A 26034-nucleotide genomic window follows, 5' to 3' on the forward strand; every position below is an offset into this window, starting at 1 on the left:
TTGCACTGTTTAGTGCATTTCAAATCACTCGCGTTGTTTAGCGTATCGCATTGTTTAGTGCATTTCAAATCACTCGCGCTATTTTGCGCACCTCAATCGCACTGTTTTGTGCAATTTACATTCACGCTATTTTGTGCACCTCAATCGCACTGTTTTGTGCAGTTTACATTCGTGCTATTTTGCGTATCGCACTATTTTGTGCAGTTTATCATTCGTGCTATTTTGCGCATCACACTGTTTTGTGCAGTTTACATTCGCGCTATTTTGCGCACCTCAATCGCACTGTTTTGTGCAGTTTACATTTGCGCTATTTTGCGCACCTCCATCGCACTGTTTTGTGCAGTTTGTCATTCGCACTGTTTTGTGCAGTTTACATTCACGCTATTTTGCGCATCACACTATTTTGTGCAGCTTACATTCGCGCTATTTTGCGCATCGCACTGTTTTGTGCAGTTTATCATTCGCGCTATTTTGTGCACCTCAATTGCACTGTTTTGTGCAGTTTACATTCACGCTATTTTGTGCACCTCAATCGCACTGTTTTGTGCAGTTTATCATTCGCGCTATTTTGCGCATCGCACTGTTTTGTACAGCTTATCATTCGCGCTATTTTGCGCATCGCACTGTTTTGTGCAGTTTACATTCGCGCTATTTTACACACCTCAATCGCACTGTCTTATGCTTTGCATATCGCATCGCGCTATCTTGCGCACCTTACCTGCACATGTTAGTGCATTGCATTGCGCTATTTTACGCACCTCATCTTCTATCGCACTGTTTTGTGCATTCACCATACTCGTACTGTTTTGTACACCTTTAGCATCGCACTATTTTGTGCATCTTCTTAGCACTGTTTTGTACATTCACTCTATATCGCACTGTCTTGTGCACCCTTTGCTCTAGGAGACCTTAAATCCTCTAAAGGTGCAATTCCTTTGGTATTTGTCGTGCCCGAATGACTTCCAGTGGTCTGGTATAGCCACCTGCCTGTGTTTGCGGTGAGTTCTTAGGAGACCAACTGAGACGGTGGAAACTAGAGTTCGAATGGCTCTTGCCTAGAACGCAAAGGTTCGGGATTTCCGAGACTAAAGTCTGGTTTAAATACCCAGGGGTATATCCTCGGCTTGAAATCTGTATGGCAGCCCCATAGATTGAGATATCATATGTATGCGCCTCAATTCTGGATACCGAATCAACCTAGTCTGTCACCCTGTTGGATAATAGGGAAAGCTGCGACCATAGTCAGGGAGAAAAGTAGTGCCTGTAGTTCAACTGAGAAGAAGAGGAAGATTCCCACATCAACATGAGCTAGCACATTGCCGAGGTAAGTCATTGCCAATTGCCCCTGTAAGGTACCTCCCTTTTCCTAGCTATCACATTGCATTTTAGTCATTACAGTGCTTCGCATAAATCCTGAATTTTTAAACCGGCTTCGCGTAGCGTATAAGTCCAATTATCAAAATCTTTCTGCATATCATTTTGCATCCTGCCCCTGAACTACGCTGGTTTGATTCCTTGCAAAGGGATACGTAGGCAGCCTGCGGACACAACAATTTATTTATCTATATTTTGTTTGTTTGTCCAAGTCTCTGGCCTTGTCAAAAATAGGTCGTCTCTGGGCTTTGACACTCACTCCCGTCACTTCTTGACTTCTGAGTTTTGTCAAAGAGGGGCAACTGTAGACACCCCATTTTTGACCGCCTTTAAGACTTGGACGCGACTGATGGTTTTGGAAGTTGTGCAGTGCAAAGGGTCGATTTCTTCGGCAAGAGGAGAGTCAAATCTCAACTTCATACCCCTTTTGGGACTAAAACAATCTTGATCAAAAGATTTTAGACCTTAAAACCCTCTCTTTCAAAACGTTTTTGAAATAAAGTTTTTACGATGTTCCGAGACTCGTATTTTGTCAAATATTGCGCTTTTCGGTAAACCGAGCAAGGACAAAGTGGAAATGAACGAAAGAGAGATGAAATCTTTGAAAAATATTTTAAAACACCTTGTCTAGCGGTTTGGAGTTGAAGAAAAGAGGAGAAGAGAAAGCAAAACTAGTTTGGGAGAAGTTCGGCATGAATCCGGATAGGACCAAATCTGCGCGGCTTCACCGAAACGGGCATAACTCTATGCACAGGAGGAATTTTAATGCGAGGTTGGCGCCATTGGAAAGCTAACTTCTGGGGCTTCAATGTGGCCACATGAAAAACCAGAAAATCAGATGGATGACCAGATTTTTTGGTCAAAAGTGGTTCAGCATGAATCTAGAAAGGAGAGAAAACAACTGCACGGCTTCACCGAAACGGGCATAACTCTTTGCACATGAGGAATTAAGATATCAGGCCACCACCATTGGAAAGTTTACTTCCGGGGTTTCATTTTTCACTCACGAATCTCCTAAGGACAAGTCCGGGTGGGGGAGATATGGTTGGTTGAAGTCCATTTGGACCGAATCTGCGCGACTTCACCAAAACTGGCATAACTTTTTGCACAGGAGAAATTTTAATGCAAGGTTTGCGGCATTGGAAAGCTAACTTCAAGGGCTTTATGGATGACCAGCTTTGGGGCTTGAACCTTTTGACCCCTGGTCGGCCGACCAGGGGGAGTGGCCGGCCGGCCACTTGAACTGGTCGGCCTGCTTCTTGCTTTTTGCCCTCTCTGAATACTTTATAGCTGTGCCAGCTGTGGGGCATTTGGTGCATCCTCCATGCACGTGTATGAAGGATCTTTGAAGCTTCCAAGAGAAGCTTTGGCCTCTCTTCTCTATAAGAGAGGCCCTCCTCTTCATATCTAAAGGTTGAACAAAATTTCTTAAGGTATATAACCTCCCTCCTCCATTGTCACTAAACCAAGCTCCAAAACCCTAATTTTCTTGGTCCATTTGCACTACAACCCTTAATACGACACCTCCATCATCCATTCCAGCACCTTGGAAGTCATTTGTAGAGGTTGAAAGCTCACCAACTTGGTCCAAAAGCTACTGGAGATCGGCTCTTCAAGGGTAAGTGCCTATTTCCCTTAAACTTGCATTTTTTTGCTTCATTACTTAGCTTCACTTGCAAGTATTTCTGGGATTTTTCATAAACTAGAAAGTGTCATATTTTTGATCTCCTCTTCAACTTTGTTTAAGGGCACTTTGCTGTTTGAGGTCATCTACTTCCCCTTACCCTCTATGTCTCTTTTAGGGCTATTTTTGCATCATACTTTAGCCTTACTTGTGAACATTTTCGAGATTTGTTATAAACTGGAAAAAGCCTTGTTTTGACCTCCTCTTTAAGTTTTCTTGAGGTCACTTTTCTATTTGGGGTCATCTCCTTCCTTGCATGCTTCATTCCTTCATATTTAGGGCTATGCATTAGAGCATTTGCATTGGACTTCTTTTGGCCTCTTAGCCACTGAAATCCAAGGGATTTTCAGTGGCTTTGATGAGGTTTTGAGCTTTGAAATCATAGAAGGGTGACCCTCTCACCCCTCATTTTCTTTACTAGCATCATTGGCTTTCCAAAGGGGCTCTATTTTGCATGCACTGAAGTCACTTTTTGGGCCCAATTTTGTGGGTTTTATGGTCTTCCTTAGGTCTTCCCGGGGCCCTTTTGATCATATTTTATGTCTTTAATGCATGTGTAGAACAATTCCATTCAAGGCCTTTTGAGGGGGCCTTTCATCGTATGCTTCCTTAACTGATTTCAGGGCCAATTTTGTGAGTTTTAGGGCTATCATAATCCATTTCCAGAGTTTTTTTTGCCATGCTAAGTGTCTATCTTGTATGTGCTTAACAACCCCTTGCAAGGCCCTCCAAAGAAGCCCCTCATTTTTGTATGCATTGACTGCATTTCAGTGATTATTTGGGCATATTTTATACACTGTTTTTGGCTGGTTTGATGAGTTCTCATTTTCTTTATATACATGCCATGTAAACCATGCTTGCTAGCCAATGTTGCATGCTATTTTAGTCCATCATGTTATCATCTTTTAGCCATGATCTAAACTAGAAATGTGCATGTTTTGGGACTGCCTTGGCTCTATCTATAGACTTCATGATCAAATAATGCTTTCTTAGTATACTTGTGGTTCAATGCATTGGACTATTTTTTAGTTTCAGGGCTTATTCCATGCATCGGGTGCCATATTTCCATGTTTCGGGACCATATAGCATTATGTTTCAGTGCTGAAAATTACATGTTTGAATTCCATGCTTCATTCTTGCCATGTTTTGGTGGAGTGGTATTTTATGCCTTAGGTTCGGTCCTCGGTATGCGTGCATGTGTGCACGCATTTCGGTTGTCTCATTTTCATCTAATGGTCACTGATGTGAGTGTGGCTGAGGCCCACTCATGATTGGTGTAAGTCCATTATGCATTGTGTATGCCTTTCAATTCATAGCATTGCGTATGCTTTTCAATTCATAGCATTGCGTATGCTAGGTTGCGTGTTAGTGCATTGTGTATGCCATGTTACATTGAGCATTGTGTATGCCATTTCATAGCATTGCGTATGCTAGATTGTATGTTAGTCGCATTGTGTATGCCAGCTTATTTGCATTGTGTTTGGGATAGGAGTTATCCTGAGCACGGGAAACGAGGTATGTTTCGTACTCCGAGTGACGGAACGTGTCTCAATTCCCTGTCACCGACACTCCGGATTACCCATGATGCAGTTTAGGTCTTGTTGTGTTTTCATGTGCATTCATCTCATATTGAGTCGTGCAATTCGGCTCCTCGGTCATCATGCATCGATATGCGTGATTGGTGACACGAGGATCGAGGACTACACTCCCTGAAGAGTAGTCATGCATACATGTGTGAAATACTTTGCCATGCCCCTTTGTTGCTCTCTGTTGCAGTAAATCAGAAATCAGCGGCCTTCTGGAGCGTTGCGCAATATTCCGAAAACAATTGTAAACAGAGGCGAATCGGGGCATCGCAATCGATTTCCGCGCCAGGCAACTCAAGCATGCATCTCCCATCATTCGGAACAGAGCTGAGGCAGTCCATAGGCTTGCATGCTGATTTATCACTTTCCTAGTTAATTTGTTAATTAATTAGGGTTTTGTAATATTTTATTATTCATTTCGGACTGTATATTATTTATTCGGACCCTCTGAGCGAGGGCACAATTGTAATAAGTGTACGTGTATGTAATGTATGTCTTCTAACCCCACGTCTTTCTCCCTTTTATTTACCAGCTTATGATGGTTAGATTAGGGCATGTTTCAATTAGCATACAGTATGATAGCATGTTTGCATTCATTCATCTATCTTGCACGCACCGGGCTCGGCGCATCATACTAACTGCATTTGTATTTCATTTCCAAATTGAATACGTGTTAGCTGTAGCATCATCATATGCCATGTTTAGAATAGCCGAGGCTATTGTAGTTACATTTTTGCATGTGTTGCATTAGGCATTTCTGTATAGTTAGGATCATGCATTGATTTCTAACTAGTTTCTGTTTTGGCTTGGAATACTCGGTAAGTTTTATGCTTTAGCATCCTTGTATGCGTGTAAGTGACTGCCATGATAGCATGCTTACCATGAGGCTATTTGCTTATATGATATAACTGCCTGAGTGCCTGTGAGTGAAGGTTGAGTTATTTGGATTGGAACAATTCATCAATTGTGAGTTTTAAGCCCACTTGAGAGTGGCAAATCATCATGTTTTCTAAGCCTACCTGAGGGTGGCAAATCCACATTTTAGCCTGCTTGCGAGTAGCACCATCAAACTATTTTCAAATAAACAAACATGAAATGTTTTGTTCCAATTCAGGCGACCCAGTCTATACTTGTATGCTGTGCGCATCACGTAGTAAATCTAGGCTAATAACTAGAGTAAGAACGCATAGTATTTTTAAAACTAGATATCATGGTTAGTAGAGGCCGATCTTTGATCGGGCGAGCGGAGGTGCTCACGAAGTGACCTTCCCCAATCGTACCCAAGTTCCCGAGCTGAGGCAACTTTGGTGATGACGGACACGTGGCCTTAGGCAACGAGTCAGGATTTCCTAAATTTCCCAAAATAAAATATTTAGGTGGCGACTCTGTATCTGGCAAAGCAGTCCATGTTTGGCACTTCTTTCAAAAAATCTGTTTTCAAAAATGATTTGCCAGATTTGGACTCTTTGATGATTTCATCAGTCTTGCATTGCACTCTGCGAGATTAGATACAGGACCGTGATATTGAGTCCTGAACTGTAGTGAGCCCAATGAACAAAACGGGGGAGATTTCCTCCTGGGACATTCGAGGACGTCTACAATCACAAGCACTTGATAAATGTTTTGGTAGCATGAAACAAACCTACAATTTGTAATTTTAGTTTATAATTTTAGTGATTATATGTGCAAATAAACTTTTTGTGGCTACTAACAAATAAAAAAATTGTTGTTACTTCTTGTTTTATCCATTAACTTTAAATATATATATATATATATATATATGTAAGAGGGCCCCTTTTTTGTTGTTTGCCTAAGGCCCCCTAAATCTCAATGATGGCCCTGATGCGTTTGTTCTGGTTAGCCTATTTTTTCTCTAATTATTTGAAGTGTCCAATATTTTAAAGCATTTGAAACAAACTATAGATTTTTAAAAACTAGCACCATGACATTATAAGCACTCTGACATTAAATTGTTTTAACGTGGAAATTGACAATGGTAGACCAAATTAAAAAGAATTCGGTGTTAATGATATGAGATTGAATTAAATTATATTTTTATGGGGAATCTTGATTGATGACTGCTATTGTTTATTAGGAATATTTCATTTGTGGCATTTTGTTGGAGCTATACAGATTTCTATTGGCAGGATTTAATTCAATAGGGATAATTATGTCCTAAAATTGTTACACCTCTAGAGACTTTTATATTCGTATATGTATATATATATATATATATGGATTATTATATTCATGTGGTTAAGTCGCTTAGATCTTCATTTTTAATTTATTTGGGGATCTGATATATCAGCAGTCCATTAAACTGCCATGTGATGTTTGGGACATTGCGCAAGGGCTTTGAGTCCATTTTACTGATGCATTTGCATAGGGACCGTGAAATAATTGCAACCATACATCCCTTTTGATGGCAGAATTTTATTTTATTTCTCTTGGATAAGTGCTTCTGATGGCAGTAATTATTCTGAATTTTAATGCCAATATTGATTTTTCTTAAAGGAGCATATTGTTTTGATTTATTTATTGAACTGATCAGCTCAAGCGAAGAACCACATGTTCTACGTACTGCGATTATTTGTTATGTTTTCAATATCTTTTCTTTTCTTCTCTTTTTTTTCACAGGCGAAGTGATGACTTATACATCAAATTATGTCATTGGGTCTTTTTTTTTTAACCTTAATCAGTTTGACATTGCTATTTTCTTTTACCTGATTTGGGATGAGTTCCCACCATGTGAGAATGAGAGATGTGGATACCTAAGTGTTGAAAACTTAATTTCCTTGTGTTTTTTTTTTTTTTTTTTTTTTTTTTGCCTTGTGAGATGTTAGGAATGGTCCATTTCAGACAAATATTTTTCCCTTGCTAGTTAAAGAAATGAATGTATTTTGTCCTTGAGCAGAAGCATCCACACAGGTAGTGTGGAATTCTTGACGTAAATATTCCCTCACATGTGATTTGTGCAAGATTCATAATTCTAGAAAAATCTATAATATTGTGGCTTTTACTGTGAGTCAGTGCTCTTAATGAATCACTCTGCCGCTTTTCTTCTCCACTATGGGTTTTGCCATTTGGTAATGTGCTATGGACCCGTTTGGTAGAGCTGCGGGAAAGTGATTATAACTTATTGCCTAACAGCTTATAGCTGTGAACATAAACTGATTTTTGACTTATAAATTAAGCTTCTCCTCCTCCACTCAAAGAATAAGTTGATTTTTGACTTACAAAAAGCTATAAGCTGTATTATTAAGCTGAACCAAACACATCAAAATAGCTTAAATTAAGCTAAAAGCTTAAATAAGCTGGAAATAAGCCCTACCAAATAGGGCCTATGTGTCATTGTGGGATTTTTTCTTTTTTAAACATCATTTGTAGGATCAAACCCTTTATCTCACATGTTCCTTTAAATAAATATTGCACATCATGTGTCATTATGTTTCTTTATTTTTAATATTGTGAAACATGTTTATGATCAAGCTTCTTTTAGTCTCTTACTAGAATCGATGCACACATGATACATGTAATCACCACTCATATATATATTGCTAACCCATTGCACTGTGGCAACGTTAGTATTGTCCAACAATTACTCTATGAATACCAAACCTACAGCGACAAAACCCTTGAGGGAAAAAAATTGTTTTCCTCAAATATTTGTTCCCTCACGCAACTCGTCAATGTGGTGATTCATGGGTAATAATAATGCCTGTATCTGTTTGGTAGTGTAGCAAGTGTCATAAATTTTTTACACAGTAATTTCAGTCAAATATTAACCCTGAGGTTCTTTAACACAAGCAACCATAATTTACATGCACGAACTCCTAATTTTTATATTCACATGATTCTAATTAAAGCAAAGGAAACTCCATAAAGCTCAACATTTTATTTTGCATTTCCTATTATTCCCTTTTATTTTAATTAATTATTCTCATATAATCATTTCTATTTGTAGAGGGCAAGTTGAACCAAATTTGATATTAGTGGAAAGACATGGGAATGGCACCTCAAAGAGGTACTTTGTATTTTTCTCTTCCTTTGTTGCCCATTCTGTCTTAGAAAAGTCAAATTTATATTTCACATTGAAAGCAAAGATAGATACTTGTGAAATGCTAGATACTTGTATATAGGTCTAGAGGTTTACATTTTGTTGTGTAGCATATAGCTCAATTTAGGATATATCTACACCTTTATGTGTACAAACATAATATATTCGTATATGCCAATTAATTGAAGGACGATGAACTTTTGCATAGATACTAGAAGGCTGACATTTCTTTGAAGGTGTCATAACATATTTTCATTGCTTAATTTTCTTAGAAATGCATCTGTTCTCATTGTTGATTGAGATATTTAATTATCCATGTGGGATTTGATGACTAACAAAAAAAATGTTGTATTTGATGTTGTTGGGAGTTAGAGCCAGATATCAGATATAATTTTTATGTTTTTTGTATTTGATGCTATAGTAGTTAAATTTTTATTTTTGTATTTGATTGAGATGTTTAATTATCCATGTGGGATTTGATGACTAACAAAAAAAATGTTGTATTTGATGCTATAGTAGTTACATTTATATGTTTTTTTTGCAATTAACATTAACACATAATTATATTGTCATTAATTATTTTTATTTTTATTTTTCAGATATTTTCCATATAGGAGTGGAATGCATGCCTGTGGAAAATGTGGCTAACTTTTATTTTTGTTATCTACGAAAAATGATGAGAAAAACATTTAATTTTGGTTTATGTTATTTTGAATTATGAACAAAATAATGTATTTAAACATTATATATGTATTATGGAATATTATGTAGTGGGATCATTTTGTTGATGTGTAATTATGAATGAAAGAATATTTTATTATGGAGAAATTGTTATTTTTATATAGAAATTTTTATATTATTATGTAATTATTATGGAGACATTTTAATATTTTTAATAATTTTATCGCATGATGTTTTTTTCTTTTTTGTGACGGCACTACACCGTCACAAAAAACAGAAAATTTTAATATTTTTATTGATTTTGTTATAGGTTTTACTTTTTGCGACAGCACTAAATTGTCGCAAAAAATAGAAATTTTATTATTTAAAATAGAAATTTTATTATTTTTTAATACTTTTTGCGACGACAGTACGCTTTCGCAAAAGTAGAAATTTTCATATTTTTAATACATTTTGCGACGGCACCACACCGTCGCAAAAACAGTGTTCTTGCCGTTGCAAAAAAAAAAAAGACTATTAGCGACGACATTTTTTCCGTCTCAAATAACATTTTTAGCGACGGTAAAATAGTGCCGTCGCAAAAAGTCAAGAAATTTCAAACATTATTAGCGACAGCAAAGTGTCGTCGCAAAAGGCAAAAATGCCGTCGCAAAACATTAGCGACGACATTGTGCCGTCGCAAAAACTCTTTTGCAACTCCCCCAGTTGTGACCCCCCTCTTGCCGTCGCAAAAAGTCATTTGCCGTCGTAAAAAATTTTTTACGACAGCATTAGGAGTATTAGCGACGACATTTTACCGTCACAAAAAGCTGAAATTTTAGTAGTGCTAACTTACAAAAAACGATGCTTTGGAACTAATGGTCAACCATATAGTAATAATTTATATATATATAAGAAATAAATTATTAATGCTACACCTAAATATCTTTCTCATTTTCTGGTTAGTCTTTGCCTTGCTGTCAATAGAAGAAAATTGATGCCAATTTTGTACCAAATCACCGAGAATTTTCTCATTTCTCTACAGTGAGTTCTAATACTTGTGAATTATTGAGGTTGTGTTTTGCATCAAGAATTCAATAACAAACTTGTAGAGGAAAAAGAAAAAATGAATAAAATATAAGTTGGTTTTTTATATAATTTTTTTCTTTCACAATATATACGCTTTTTTAAAATTTTAAGTCATATCACAATCTAACTAAATTCAACAAAGGAATCTCTAGATTTTTTACCCAACATTATGCCACATGAGAGGAAAAAATATTTGAAAAAAGATATGGCATCGATAGTGGCAAATATATTTACTGAGATTTTCATTAATCGTAGCATTATTGTGGAAATATGTTCAAAAATTAATGTGTATTTCAATTTCATTCTAAATTTATTTTCAGCATACCCAAATTAAATTTAGGCCTCTCATTAATTTTTCAAATGTTGTGATTATCAAATTTACTTACTATTTGATGTGTTAGAACTGCATTACCAATACATGAATAATATGTAACTTTTTATGCACATTAATGCACTTATGACACATCAAAATAATAAATGAATTTGATACAAAAATTTAATCATATTAACAATGCAGGGATCCGCTGTCCCCAAATAATCGTATCCCCCTATCCTAATTTACTCACATCCATTGGATCATATAAGAATCTCATGATGTGAAAATCTCAAGACATATCACTATAAAAAATTAAGGTTTTATAGATTAAAATTTAGGGACAAAAATATTTTTTAAGGACCAAATATTTTTTGTTGTGAAAAGTATCGTTATTATATTTTTAGCAACGAAAATTATCATTAGTGATGAATTATATTATCCTTGTGGAACAAAATTTTTTGTCTCAAAAAATAAATCATTTTGAGACCAAATTATTTTATTCCTAAAAGTCTATTTATTAGTGACATTTTTAAAATTTTGTTGCTAAATGTCTTGTTTTTGACTTTTCGGGACGATCTTTTAACGACTATCCTTATGACGATAGAAATTAGTTCCGAAATGTCTTTTACAACAAAATTTTTACTTTTAGAGACAAGCATTTAATCTCTAAAACTCTTATTTATCATAATGTATCTAATAATTATAAACAAATTGAGATAAGGAGACAGAATCATTTAGGGAGAGAGAATCCTTGCACATATTAACATTACTTATTAACAAGTTTAGAATGTATTAGGTTTGGTTAATTTGATTGGTATAGTGGACCGAAAGGTTTGACAATGTGCAAGGCAATATTCTATACACTTTCCGTATATCAATTTTGTACGGAATCCAGGATTTTTATTATTATGTATTTGGTAATTTTTGAAAATGTTTCACACGTCTAATTGTCTTTGAAAAAATAACATAACATAACATAATGAATCCCATTATTTAATTTTAAATCAATAAAATTAAAAAGTCAGTCTAATATACACACTTAAGGAAAAGTGCATATGATATGCAATACTATTCTGAATATTATTAGATTGTGAGCAATAAATTGAGACATTACATGTAGTAATAAATTGTTAATTTTCAGCGATACTTTAAAAATTTTATCATAAAAAATGTTACTAATTATAAGTTTTAGTGACAGTTTAAAAAAATCATTACAAAAAAAAAATGTTATTAATCTTCAAATTTCAGAGATAGTTTGAAAAAATGATCACAAAAAAATATCACTAATTGTAAGTTTTAACAACAATTTATAAAAATTGTGGCAAAAAAGTCACTAATTATTAATTTTTAACGGCATGAAAAAAATAGTTACAAAAAATTATTTTTAATAACAATTTTACTAAGACTTATTTTCAATAAGATTTGATAAAAATCAAATTCAACTATTAATACATATTGATAGTTTATCCTTAATTAATGCAATTATGCACACTTGCTCGTTTTGTCATGCGTAGGAGGTCATCATATGCATGCATATACTTATTTTTAAAAGGAAACAATGGATTTCCGAATATTCTTTAATGTCCCGGCCATTCACGCAACATGAGAGTTGAATTTTGTTTACATTTATTTTTTTTTTCAGTAATTTTTTTTATTATTAATAAAATCAAATATAAAAAATATATGAATTATATCAATAAAAAAGAGAAAAATGTAAAGAGCATCATGGTATAATCTTAAAATCTCAATTAAATTAGCACCAAAAAAACATATACAATTATTTACTAGCACAAGTCACAACTCACAAGCCGCAAAAAAGAACAGCAAACACAAAATAGCACCCAAGACAATACAAAAATCAATAGCAGCAGGCTAGCAGCCCAACTTCAACAGAGCCAGCGGAACCAGCTGTCCACCTCATCCGCCTGCGGAAAGCTTACAATGCATGAATGTGCCCACTTGACCAACCGTACGATGGCATTGTTGACTTCTTCGTATAGGTGTTAGAATCACCACATCTATGTACTATATTTTATATATCATTGCGTGTTAAAATTATATTTGTTATTAATTTAATAATGATATTTCATATGGTAGATGAATGTGCAAAATAAGTTTGTTGACACATTTGGAAGTATGTGAACAAAATATATAATTTGATTGGTTAAAAAAATGTAAACCTCACATTCAAAAACTGTATTAATTTTTTTTTAAAAATTATAAAATTTGTTATTTTAAACTAAATAAAACTTATATTTTGTTTGTACATTTTGACAAGGGTGAATAAAATCGTCAAATATTATTTGAGACAGTAGGGGCGGCCGCCTCAACCTTCACATTTTTAACATGTTTTCAAATATTTTTAAGTCCTTTGATTTGTTGATGCTTCCCTTTGATTTATGGATGTATCATTACAATCTCGAAATAATTTACTCTAACCAAAGGGATTTTTTCAAAATTTGTAATAAAATTATTACATATTAATAAAATAATTTATGATTTTAATTATTAATTTTTATAATATTTACTATTTTTTTCATTTTTTTTTTCTGATATCACTGAAATGTAGTTTCCCTCCAAAAAAAGACCGACATAAATTATTATTTTTACTTTCTCATTTTTCACTTCTAGAAATTTTCTTAAATGTTTTTTTCATCCAAATACAGGACAAGGGGTACGTGTGGCAAAGCAGGGGCTTCTATGCATTTTGTTGGGCTCACTCATGGCCACATTTGTTGTCCTCTCAACAGTTAGTTTTGTAGAATTCATTGAATAAATTATTCATGCAACAAAATAAACTAATAAGATATAATTTAGTTTTAAAATCACATTTTCTATTCATCTTTTCATATTTTAAAGACTAATATGATCTGATATATGGTTATTAATTTTTATTTAACTTAATTTTTTATAGGAATAATTTATTTAAAATATCGTATAAAATAAATACTTGAGATTATAAAAATAATCTCAAGATCGTCCACAACAGCTTCTAGTATGACAATAGGTACAACTGGTACCCGAACTTTATTATTTAACATGGAGAAATGTTGTGATTATCAAATTTAAATTGGTATAATGAATCTTTGACTTCCACATGTTGTACCAACACTTGAATGGCATAAGTGTCATCCATTGCATTAATCTAATATAATGCATCATATGAAAAACAAATTTGATAAAAAAAAATTTAGTCATTTTAATGTTACTCATTATCAACTTTGTAATTTATGAAACCCCTATGATAGGGAAGAAATAAACTCAATACAACAAAATCCTTTTAATAGAAAAGAAATAATCAATATTTGTTTTTGGCAAAAATTGACAAGAGTATATAAGAGTAGCTAGCTGAGCTAGTATAATTGGTTGCACCTAACTTTATTTGATGATCTTCTACTAATGCTTTACAATATTTATTTTGCGACATTGAACTAATTCACTACAAAAAAGTAAGGTTTTAGGGACAAAATTATTTTTTAGAGATCAAATATTTTTGTTATTAAAAGTATTGCTATTATATTTTTAACAACGAAAATTAAAGATTAATGATGAATTATTATTCTTTTGAGATCAAATTTTTTGTCTCAAAAAATAAATTATTTTAAGATCAAATTATTTTGTCCCTAAAAGTCTACTTATTAGTGACATTTTCAAAATTTTGTCTCTAAAAGCTTTATTTTTGACTTTTTGTGACGACCTTTTAGCGACTATCCTCACAACGATAGAAATTGGTCCCTAAATATCTTTTGCAACAAAATTTTCACTTTTAGAGACAAATATTTGGTCTCTAAAATTCTTATATGTTTGTCTCTCAAAAAATAATATAAAAATGATTAATCTATTTAAATCAATAAAAAATTAAATTGAGATGCTGTTTCGAACATACTAAATAATTTTTTCATTTGCTTTTCAACATAGATTTTTAAGATTATTATGATATGAAAATAAAAGACATTTTCAAACTTATTTATTAGGGTAAAGGAGTATAAAGCTAAAGTAAGTCTAATCCAGTTTGTTTTGTTTTATTTATTTCCTAGTATAATACTCGTGCTATGTACGGGTATAAATAAATAATCAAAAAATATTTTTTTAAATTAAATAATAATATAGAAAAATTAACGAAACATCCCTCTCCAACTTTGAGTAATAGCAAAGATGCAATATATTTTTTATTACTAGTTAAGGTCCCTCAATAATATTACCAGAGAAATTTTAGCTTGTCATAGATGATTTTATCTAATTTCAGCTCGTCACAGAGAAATTTCTCTATGAAATAAAAAATTCTCTGTGAAAATTTGGAAAGACCCAACTATTATGAAAATGTTGCATTTCATTTATCTTATAAAATTCTAATATCATGAACCTTAAGCTAAAAATCCCTAATAATATAAAATTTATCTAAAATATTTAGTAAAAATAATTTAAAATCAATTAAATCTTATTCATTTTTATCAAAGTTACACATAAGAGAAGTTTTCATTTATTAATTTATTCTTATGTTATTAATTGTGTGTTCTAAATTCTTAATAAAAATACATATCATAATTTAATTGGTAAAAATTAAATAATAAATTACAGAAGTTGTATTTACAATAAAATATAAATACATTTCGTCTTATGAGTTTTGTAATTTTAATTTATTATATGATAGTTGTAAATTACATTTGTTAATATACTAATTTGTTCATGTTTTGTAAAACTTATTTATGACCGATTTTCTCTAAAATATATTATAATTTCTTTTAATATTATTATTATTATTATTTATTTTGTGTGTAACACAAGATTTTTACAATTTGTATATATATATGTGGTGAAAATAAGAGATACGAAAATTTATTCTACGGAACAATTATGTGTATAAAAAGATGGAAATATATGTTCACAAGAAGTCAATTTTTGAATATTTGAAATTTGACACACTACAACATTTTTTTAGTTTAGTGATATTTGAAAGTGTCATAAAATTATTATTCTAATGACATTTTTTTAGTCTTGTGGCATTTTAAACAAGTGACATTTATACTCGTGCCACGGTAGGTATTAGTAGCACCTCAATGACACTTGCATGTGTCACTACACTGTCATGGCTAAAGACTTTCAATGACACTTTGATGTCACGATAGACACTATTTGTGACAACATCAAGCGCCATTAAAAAAAGATTTAGTGGCACTTCAGTGACACTTGTAAGTGTCATTACACCATCAAGGCTAAAGACTTTCAGTGACACTTTAATGTCATGGTAGACACTATTCGTGACATTATCAAGTGCCATTAAAGAAGACTTACAATCTAAAAAATGCCACTATATGGATTTTTAATGGCTTTTGTTATGCCACAATTGATATTTTTAACAATTTCATAAATGCCACTAAATCCAATTCATTTGTGCCATTAAATGGATATAAGTGTCATTGAAGTTTATTTTAGTGACACTTTGCAAAACTACTACTACTATTACGAAATGTCACTTATATATTTTTTTTCATTGACACTTTTAAAAACCACAACTAAACATGCTTAAAAAATGCCTGTAAAAATTAAATCGATTTTATAAAAAATTGAATATTAATTGCCACATTCTATATTAATTTGACATCCATTCATCATATAATATTTTCATAATAATAAACAAATATTACCATCATAGGATCATCACATCAAAAAAAATAAAAAAATTCAATTGACAATCATTTTTTATCTAAAAATATAAATATATTTATATTGCAATACAAATCATAATCAAAATTATAAATTTTTCTAACTAACAAAGTTAAAGCAAAAAAATTTAAAAGAAAATTATTCCGGCCATAAGTTTTGAAAAGCCATAGTGATATCCATCTTCCGGAGAAACAAATTATCAAAACAAATTCAGTTCCCAAATTCTCAACCTCACTTGTATAAATATTCTTCGCTAGCATCCATAACTTGCGAAATTTGCATCCAAAAAATAAACATATAAAGGTAATTGAAACCATATTAAGTTAATATAAATTTGTTAATGAAATTAGTATTTACGAAAAAAATATACCACAAATGGAGCAGGCCAAGCAACATGAGCTCCAATAGCTTGTCCAATTGTTTTGACAAGTCTATATGATCAGATCACACTACAAGAAAAATCACCTTTGGTGACTAAAAATTTAGTCGCCAAAAGTCCATTTTTAGTCGCCAAAAATCGACTTTTTAGTTTCCCGGACTAAAATTTTTAGTCGCCGCTTTTGTCGCGAATACATGGAGGTATTGGCGACTAAAACTTTTTTAGTCGGCAAAAAACAAGTCTTTAGCGACCAAAGTTTTAGTCGCCAATAGTGATTTACACTTTTGAAAATCATACATTTAGCGACTAATCCTTTAGTCGCCAATACTCACTGAATCACCGACTAAACCGTTTAGTCGCCAAAATAAAGACTTTTGGCGACTAATAATTTTAGTCGCCAAAGGTACTTCCGTGAAAAAAAAAACCAACTTTTTGCTTTTTCTGAGATTCGAACCACCAACCTATCCCACATTCTAAACCTTTAGCAACACACTCCCTCCACTATGCCACTACAACACCACATGAATATATATGCAATATATATTATTTATATAGTATATTGACCCGTATTAATATAAAACTATATATATAAATATAATTATTTTTATTCAATATAATTTATGTAAAAAATAAATTATTTACTAAAAACAATTGAGGCCACTTTTGGCGACTAAATCCATTATTTAGTTGCCAATTCTATAATTTTGGGCCACTAATTATTTTTTAGTCGCTAAAAAAATAAGTTCCGCCTAAAAATAAACAGTTTTGGCAACTAAACCTGTTTTTAGTCGCCAAAAACGTCCCCTTTTGGCTACTAAACTGAATTTTAGTCGCCAATTGCCTGTTTTTAGCTACTAAATTTTTTTTAGTAGCCAAAAAGCTTCACTTTCAGCGACCAAACTATTTTTAGTCACCAAAACACGTATAATCGGCGACCAAACTGTTTTTTAGTCGGCAAAACCTATACTTTTGGCTACTAAATTATTTTAGTCACCAAAAACCATCACTTTTGGCTACTAAAAAACCTTTAGTCGGTAAAACCCATATAATTGGCGACTAAATTGATTTTTAGTCCCAATAACTATACATTTGGCTACTAAATTGTTTTAGTCGCCAAAAGTCTAATTCCATTTTAGTCGTCGAAAATGGCACTTTCAGCGACGAAAATAATTTTTTTAGTCGCCATTTTTGCATTTTCTTGTAGTGTCAAGCTCTCATTAGGTTTGATTGGCACTTGAACATGTACCTCCCAATTGTCAGATCCTAGTTCTTCTCCTTCTACTTCTTTAGAAGGGTTTGTACTTTTAAGTACTCTGATTGTAACTGTTTCTGTTGGCCTAATGATACTTTTTAGAATAACTATATCTCTCACCTGTAAATTAAGATTTAACTACTTAAATAATTATATATTTACAATTAATAAATAATATTTAAAAAATAAATTAGTACAAAGTGCCAAAGTGGAGATAATCACAATTGGAAGTGGTGTATTTCTCTAGTAGATAAGCAAGCCACATGATTTAATCACTTAATTGGGACTAAAACAAAATAAATTTAAAAATACGGTGGGTCAGCCCTGCATAAAATTTTAGTAAAACCCACAATTCTGTAAAAAATAAAGTTAGTGTAAATTGCTGAAGAAATATAAAAATGCACCGTTTCATGCTTAAATCATTCGAATTGACCAAAACTCAAAGAACAAAAGTTGTACAGAATCAAATTTCCTAAAGGTCATGCGAACGAATTTAGTAGAAACTGAATAGGTTGAGAGAAAAAAATTGTTAGAAGAACCTAAACGGAATTCGACCGGAAAATCTGAAACTGAAAACGACAAGAAACTGTACTAAGATGATTTTTTTCGGAAAAGTTTAAAACACGAAAAGTGTTCAGAATAATGTTTTACTTCAGCTTATACAAAATCAATAAAAATAAGCTTGTTTCGTTGGTTAAAGCAGCATATAAAATCTGCATTGCTAACATAAATAAAAACTATTGTAACCAAGATTATCCGATTACAAGTTCTACTTGATCTTTTTAGTAAAAAGTTAAAATACAAAAGTTGTCTAGAATTACATATACATGCCTCTGCCCAAATTTCGTAATTTAACAAAATTGTTTACTATTTTTCAAAATGTACAAATCAATACAATTCAAATTATACTAATAAGTTTATAATTAAATCTTTGTACCTCACCTCCACCATTTCGGCCCTTCATTTCTGGCCTACACATATATCACATGTGCCTCCCGTATACCTAACATCGCTCCGAAGCCAAACTTGTATGGGAAAATCATCCCAAGTTTGACCCATTTTCTTAGTATATACGTACGGCCGTAAATCAAAACACTCGTCTACTTTTGAGAACGAGGCAACAATATATATATATACACAACCCCTCATCTACTCATGAGAACAAACATAATAATGCCGAGCCTAAGACATTCAAATAAATTTCATAATCCTCACTTTTTTTTTATACACTCTTTCTCACTAGTACTCAAAATAAAATAACAATCCATTGAGTCATGGTGGAGCATTCAGAATTTATTAATGGGTTCCTAGTTTGTTTTAATTTCATATATTTATGAGTGTGATTACAACCATAAAATAAATACATATAAAAATCTTAAACCTTGCATACACCACTAACCAAAATAATTGAAATCAATCCATCATTTACATGCAAGTACAATATCAAACAACATCAAATAAATAAATAAAACAACAAAATAAACATAAGTTAAGAAAAATAGATTTTGCACTCACAATTATTTTTCAAAATTAAAGAAGCACTTGAAAAATTAATAAAACCCCTAAAATAAAACCCTAATCTCTTTTTTTTTTCTCCTCTCTTTTGTCGTCTGTAACAACCCGAAAATTTAAGTTGTCTCTTAAATTTTATACTAGTTGATGATAATAATAATAATAATAATAATAATAATAATAATAATAATAATAATAATAATAATAATAATAATGGGTGTGGTAGTAAAATAAATAATTAATTTTATGTTGGTATACGATAGAGTGTAATTTAATTAAGGATTAGTTTGTGTTTTTATCAAACGAATGGGGAATATAATTATTTTAAAGAATTGGGGCCAAAATATAATTACCTTAAGTTAATAAGGTAACTATAGATCTAAAAGGATTTCAATCCAAATCTTAGGTAGATTGCTGTGGACACGTGAAGGGTAATGGAAAGGCCTACCTCCCTATAAATGGAGAGGAGATCAAGATCAAAAAAAGAAGAAAAGGAAAAAAAAAAAAAAAAGAAAGAAAGAAAAGAAAAGAAAAGAAAAACACAAGGGTAGTGAAGATAGGAAATTAAAAAAGAAGAAGGTTTGTGATAAAGAAAAGTAAAGGCTAAGGGTTAATATTAAGGTGAATTATATTATACCTTGAGTCACCATAATATATTTTACATCTGTTTTGACTTACCATAATTTATTTATACAAGTTATGTTTTATAAATTATTATAAACTAATTAATATTTCAGTTACGTGGATTAATTTTTAAACTCTATTTGTTTAAAATGAAACCCATGGATATATCTGTTTATATTTTAAAGAATATTTGACTATGACCTTATAAACAATTATGTTTTATAAGTACTACCAAGGAGGTTCCACGTCTTTGGGGACTTAAATAATCATTGGCACTCTCATTAGTCACTTTGTGACCCTCTGTCTGTCATGGATCCACTCTGATTTCTGGTGTGGAGCAAAGTGTTGTACGAAACTAAGTGCTACACTATTGTTGAAGCCACCTCTAGAGTTTATACGAGTGTAGACACCCTATTTTTGACCAGCCTTAAGACTTGGATGCGACTGATGGTTTACTTGGTAGAAAAAGGTGTGCAGGGCAAAGGTTCAAATTCTTCAGCAATGAGAGAGTCAAATCTCAACTTTATACCCCTTTTTGGACCAAAACAATCATGATCAAAAGATTTTAGACTTGAAACCCTCTCTTTCAAAACGTTTTGAAAATAAAATTCCTACGATGTTCCGACGCTCGCATTTCGTTAAATGTTGCGCTTTTCGGTAAACCGAGCAAGGGCAAAGTGGAAATGAATGAAAGAGAGATGAAATCTTTGAAAAATCTTTCAAAACACCTTACTTAGGGGTTTGAAGTCAAAGAAAAGAAGAGAAGAGGGAAGAAACTAGTTTGGGAGAAATTCGGCATGAATCCGAGTAGGAGAGAGTCGAGCAGCCCTCGCTGAATCGGGCTTATTCATTTGCATACTTGGATGCTAGCTATGAGACCACCACCGTTGGCAATCTTACTTCTGGGGCTTCATTTTGCACTCAAGAATCTCCTAAATCCAAGTCCGGACGGAGGAGATATGGTTGGTTGAAGTAGGGCATCAACCCAGTTGGACCGCATCTGCGCAGCTTCACCAAAACAGGCATAACTTTTTGCACGGTGGAATTTTAATGCAAGGTTTGCGCCATTGAAAAGATAACTTTCGGGGCTTCAATTTGGACACCTGGACGACCATTTTTGGACTTCCCAATCACTAGCCGGCAACCTTTCTTTCCGGCAGACCTTTTTTTTTTTGTCCTAAAAACCAGAGAAGTAACAGGCCGACCAGAAAAGATGGTTGGCCGACCACCCTCTCCTGCAAAGTGGTCGGCCGACCACTTATGCCTAGAAAGCTCAAAATTGATAGATATTTTCCCTCCAGCTGTCTTCCACAACCTCCAGCTGTCCTATAATCAAATATTTTCGAGCCAACTCTAATTTTTTATATATATGAGATATATCTCTCATTTTCAAGGAGAACTTCTTGGAGAAGCTTGGGAGCTTCTCACTCTAAAAATAAATCCCTCTCTCTCTAGAAATTCCAGAGCCAAATCGCTGTCTCTCTCTCCTTCTCTTGCCTTTGTATGCATAGCAAGAGATATACCTCTCCTTTGCCTAAGCACCCTTGATCAAACTCAACTACCATTGGGCTGAGATTCTTTGAGGATCATTTTGAGCTCCAAAATCTGGTTTTGGCTCAGAGTTTGGACCCCTTTTGCTGCTGGAGTTCTTGGCTACAAGGGTAACATACTCTTTCCCTCTTTTGGTCTTCATTTTGCTCCTTATTTTTTCCATACTTGAAAGCATTTCTGGACTTTGTCATAAACTGAAAAATGTCATATTTTGAGCTCCTCTTGAAGATTGTATAAGGAAACCTTTCTGTTTGAGGCCTCCTACACCCTTGCATGCTTTACCCCTCTTTGTAGACCTATTTTGCATCATATCTTAGTCCTACTTGTGAGCACTTTTGAAATTTTCTATAAACTGTAAAGTGACTTATTTTGAGCCCCTCTTCAACTTTGTTTAAGGGCACTTTACTGTTTGAAGTCATTTACTTCCTTGTTTATTCAATCTCTCTTTTAGGGCTATTTTTGCATCATATTTTAGCCTTACTTGTGAGCATTTTCGGGATTTTCTATAAACTGAAAAAAGTCTTTTTTTGACATTCTCTTCAAGTTTGGTTAAGGTCCCATTTTTGTTTGGGGTCATCTTCCCCCTATGCATGCTTCATCTCTTCATGATTAAGGCTATGCATTAGAGCACTTGCATTGGCCATGATTTGGCCTCTTAGACACTGAAATCCAGTGGATTTTCAGTGGCTTAGATGTATTTTTGAGGGCCAAAATTAGAGGGGAGTGACCCCTTCTCTCCTCGTCTTGTTTGGTGGTCTTTTGGGCCTTCCAAAGGGACCCTATTTTGCATGCATTGAAGTCTTGTTTCAGGCCTCATTCTGTGAGTTTTGGGGTCTCCCTTGGCTCTGTCCAAGGCCCTTTTGGCCATATTTTATACCTACAATGCATGTGTAGAGCAATCCCATCCAAGGCTCTTCAAAGGAGCCTTTCTTTGCATGATTCCTGGACTGATTTCAGGGCATATTTGGTGAGTTTTAGGGCTGTCATAATCCATTTCCAGAGTTGGTTTTGCCATGCTAAGTGTCTATCTTTTATGTGCTTAACAACCCCTTACAAGGCCCTCCAAAGAAGCCCCTCATTTTTGCATACATTGGTTGCATTTCAGTGATTATTTAGGCATATTTTGGCATGTTTTATTCACTGTTTTTTGTTGGTTTGATGAGTTCTCATTTGCTTCATATACATGCCATGTAAACCATGCTTGCTAGCCAATGTTGCATGCTATTTTAGTCCATCATGTTAGCATCTTTTGGCCATGCTCTAAACTAGAAATGTGCATGTTTTGGGACTGCCTTGGCTTTGTCTTTTGACTTCATGATGAAATAATGCTTGCTTTGTATACTTGTAGTTCAATACATGTGCCTAGTTTTGAGTTTCGAGGCTTATTCCATGCATCAGGTGCCATATTTCCATGTTTCGAGACCATTTAGCATCATGTTTCAGCGCTGGAAATCACATGTTTGTATGCAATCTTTCATCCCTTGTCATGCTTTGGTAGAGTGGTATTTTATGCCTTAGGTTCGGTCCTCGGTATGCGTGCACGTGTGCACGCATTTCGGTTGTCTCTTTTCCATCTCATGGCCACTGATGTGAGTGTGGCTGATGTCCACTCATGTTGGTGTAAATCCATTATGCATTGTGTATGCCTTTTCAATTCATAGCATTGCGTATGCTAGGTTGCGTGTTAGAGCTTTGTGTATGCCATGTTACATCGAGCATTGTGTATCCCTTTTCAATTCATAGCATTGCGTATGCTAGGTTGTATGTTGGTCGCATTGTCTATGCCATCTCATTCGCATTGTGTTTGGGATAGGAGTTAGCCTGAGCACGGGAAACGAGGGATGTTTCGTACTCCGAATGACAAAACGTGTCTCAGTTCCCTGTCGTCGACACTCCGGATTACCCATGATGGAGTTTAGGTCTTGTTGTGTTTTCATGTGCATTCATTTCATATTGAGTCGTGCAATTCGACTCCTCGGCCATCATAAATCGATATGCGTGATTGGTGGCACGAGGATCGAGGACTACACTCCCTAAAGAGTAGTCATGCATATATATGTGAAAATACTTTGCCATGCCCCTTTCTTGCTCTCTGTTGCAGCAAATAGAAATCAACAGCCTTCTGGAGCTTCGCACAACATTCCGGGATTAAGTGTAAACAGAGGCGAATCGGGGCATCGTAATAGATTTCCGCACAAGGCAACCCGAGCATGCATCATTCATCATTCGAAACAGAGCCGAGGTGGTCCATAGCTTGCATGCTAATTCCCTGCTTTCCTAGATTAATTTGTTAATTAATTAGGATTTTGTACTTATTTGGACTGTATTATTTATTCGGACCCTCCGAGCTAGGGCACAATTGTAATAAGTGTGCGTGCGTGTGATGTATGTCTTCCAACCCCACGTCTTTCTCCCTTTTATTTACCAACTTATGATGGTTAGATTAGGGCATGTTTCAATTAGCATACAGTATGATAGCATGTTTGTATTCATTCATCTGTCTTGCATGCACCGGGCTCGGCACATCATACTAACTACATTTGTATTTCAATTCCGAGTTGAATACTTGTTAGTTGGAGCATTTCATAAGCCATCTTAGAATAGTCGAGCCTATTGTAGTAACACTTTGCATGCGTTGCATTAGGCATTTATGTATAGTTAGGATCATGCATGGATTTCTAACATATCTTTTGTTTTGGCTTGGAGTACTCGGTAAGTGTTTATGCTTTAGCATCCTTGCATGCGTGTGAGTGACTGCCATGATAGCATGCTTACCATGAGGCTACGTGCTTATGTGATATAACTGCCTGACTGCCTGTGGGTGAAGGTTGGGTTATTTGGATTGGAACAATTCATTAAATGCGAGTTTTAAGCCCACTTGATAGTGGCAAAATCATGTTTTTCTAAGCCCACCCGAGGGTGGCAAATCCACGTCTTAGCCTACTTGCGAGTAGCACCATCAAACCATTTTCAAATAAACAAACATGAGATGTTTCGTTCCAATTCAGGCAATCCAGTTTATATTTGTATGTTGTACGCATCACATAGTAAATCTAGGCTAATAATCGGAATAAGAACGCATAATGTTTTCAAAACTAGATATCATGGTTAGTAGAGGCCGATCTTTGATCGGGCGAGCGGGGGTGCTCACGAAGTGACCTTCCCTAATCGTACCCAAGTTCCCGAGCCGAGGCAACTTTGGTGATGACGGACACATGGCCTTAGGCAACGAGTCAGGGTTTCCTAAATTCCCCCAAAATAAATATTAGGTAGCGACTCTGTATCTGGCAAAGTAGTTTTCAAAAAAATCTGTTTTCAAAAAACGATTTGTCGGATTTGGACTCTTTGATGATTCATCGGTCTTGCATTGTACTCTGCGAGATTAGACACAAGACCGTGACATTGAGTCCTGAACTGTAGTGAGCCCAAAATGAACAAAACCGGGGAGATTTCCTCCCGGGACATTCGGGGACGTGTACAGTTTCTGGCGACTCTGCTGGGGAATTAGAGAACTTGACTCGAACTCATGATATCTTGTTTTGACTACACTTTTGTGTTTCTTTGCATTGCATGTGCATTGGTGCACCTAGGACACCGTGTTTGCCATCTACTATTCCTGAACGGTTTGTCGGAGGCTTGCTTTGTCAAAGCATGCCATAAGGCTGATCGGTTGCGGGCTCTGCCAGTATGGGAACACAAACCCCGATTTTTACGGGGGCACCCTTTTGACCATTCGACCTAGTGCATATTTGGAATCCATAGTAACCATTCCAAACTAGGACAGGTTGCTTACCCAATGATAGGTTTTTTGAAACCGCTGCGTGCGTAGTGAAACCCTAGCTCCTGACAAAATTGGACAGGGAAACCCTACCCCCAACATAGGGGTGTTTTGGCTCTCTGTGCTTGCTATGTGCTTTTAGAGTGCGTCTCTACAGGGAATGCATGTATCAGTTTGCAAGTTTGAGTATCAAGCCTGTGGGCATCAGGATCAGTATTTGGGGAATCAGTTTTACCTGAGGGTATCAGTTTACAGGCAGAATTTTGGGACAGAATTCAGTAAGAGGCACAGTCATCCTAGTATGCTCATATTTGTTTTGGTGAAATCGGGCTGAGATGCTGTCTGTTTTCTCTTTTGCTAGGTAGTCTGGGAACCATAGCTTCAGAAGGTTCCGATATCCCTCGGGTACATTGGACTAGTGCTGATAGACTTTGTTAGGTCAGAAATTCAATTTAAGGGCAACCAGTGTTCTTTCCCTGGGGCAAGGCAAAGAAAGACCAGTTGGGGC

This window comes from Camellia sinensis, chromosome 3 (genome assembly GCF_055761805.1).
Source record: "Camellia sinensis isolate YWXY chromosome 3, ASM5576180v1, whole genome shotgun sequence".
In the NCBI taxonomy this organism is placed as follows: domain Eukaryota; kingdom Viridiplantae; phylum Streptophyta; class Magnoliopsida; order Ericales; family Theaceae; genus Camellia; species Camellia sinensis.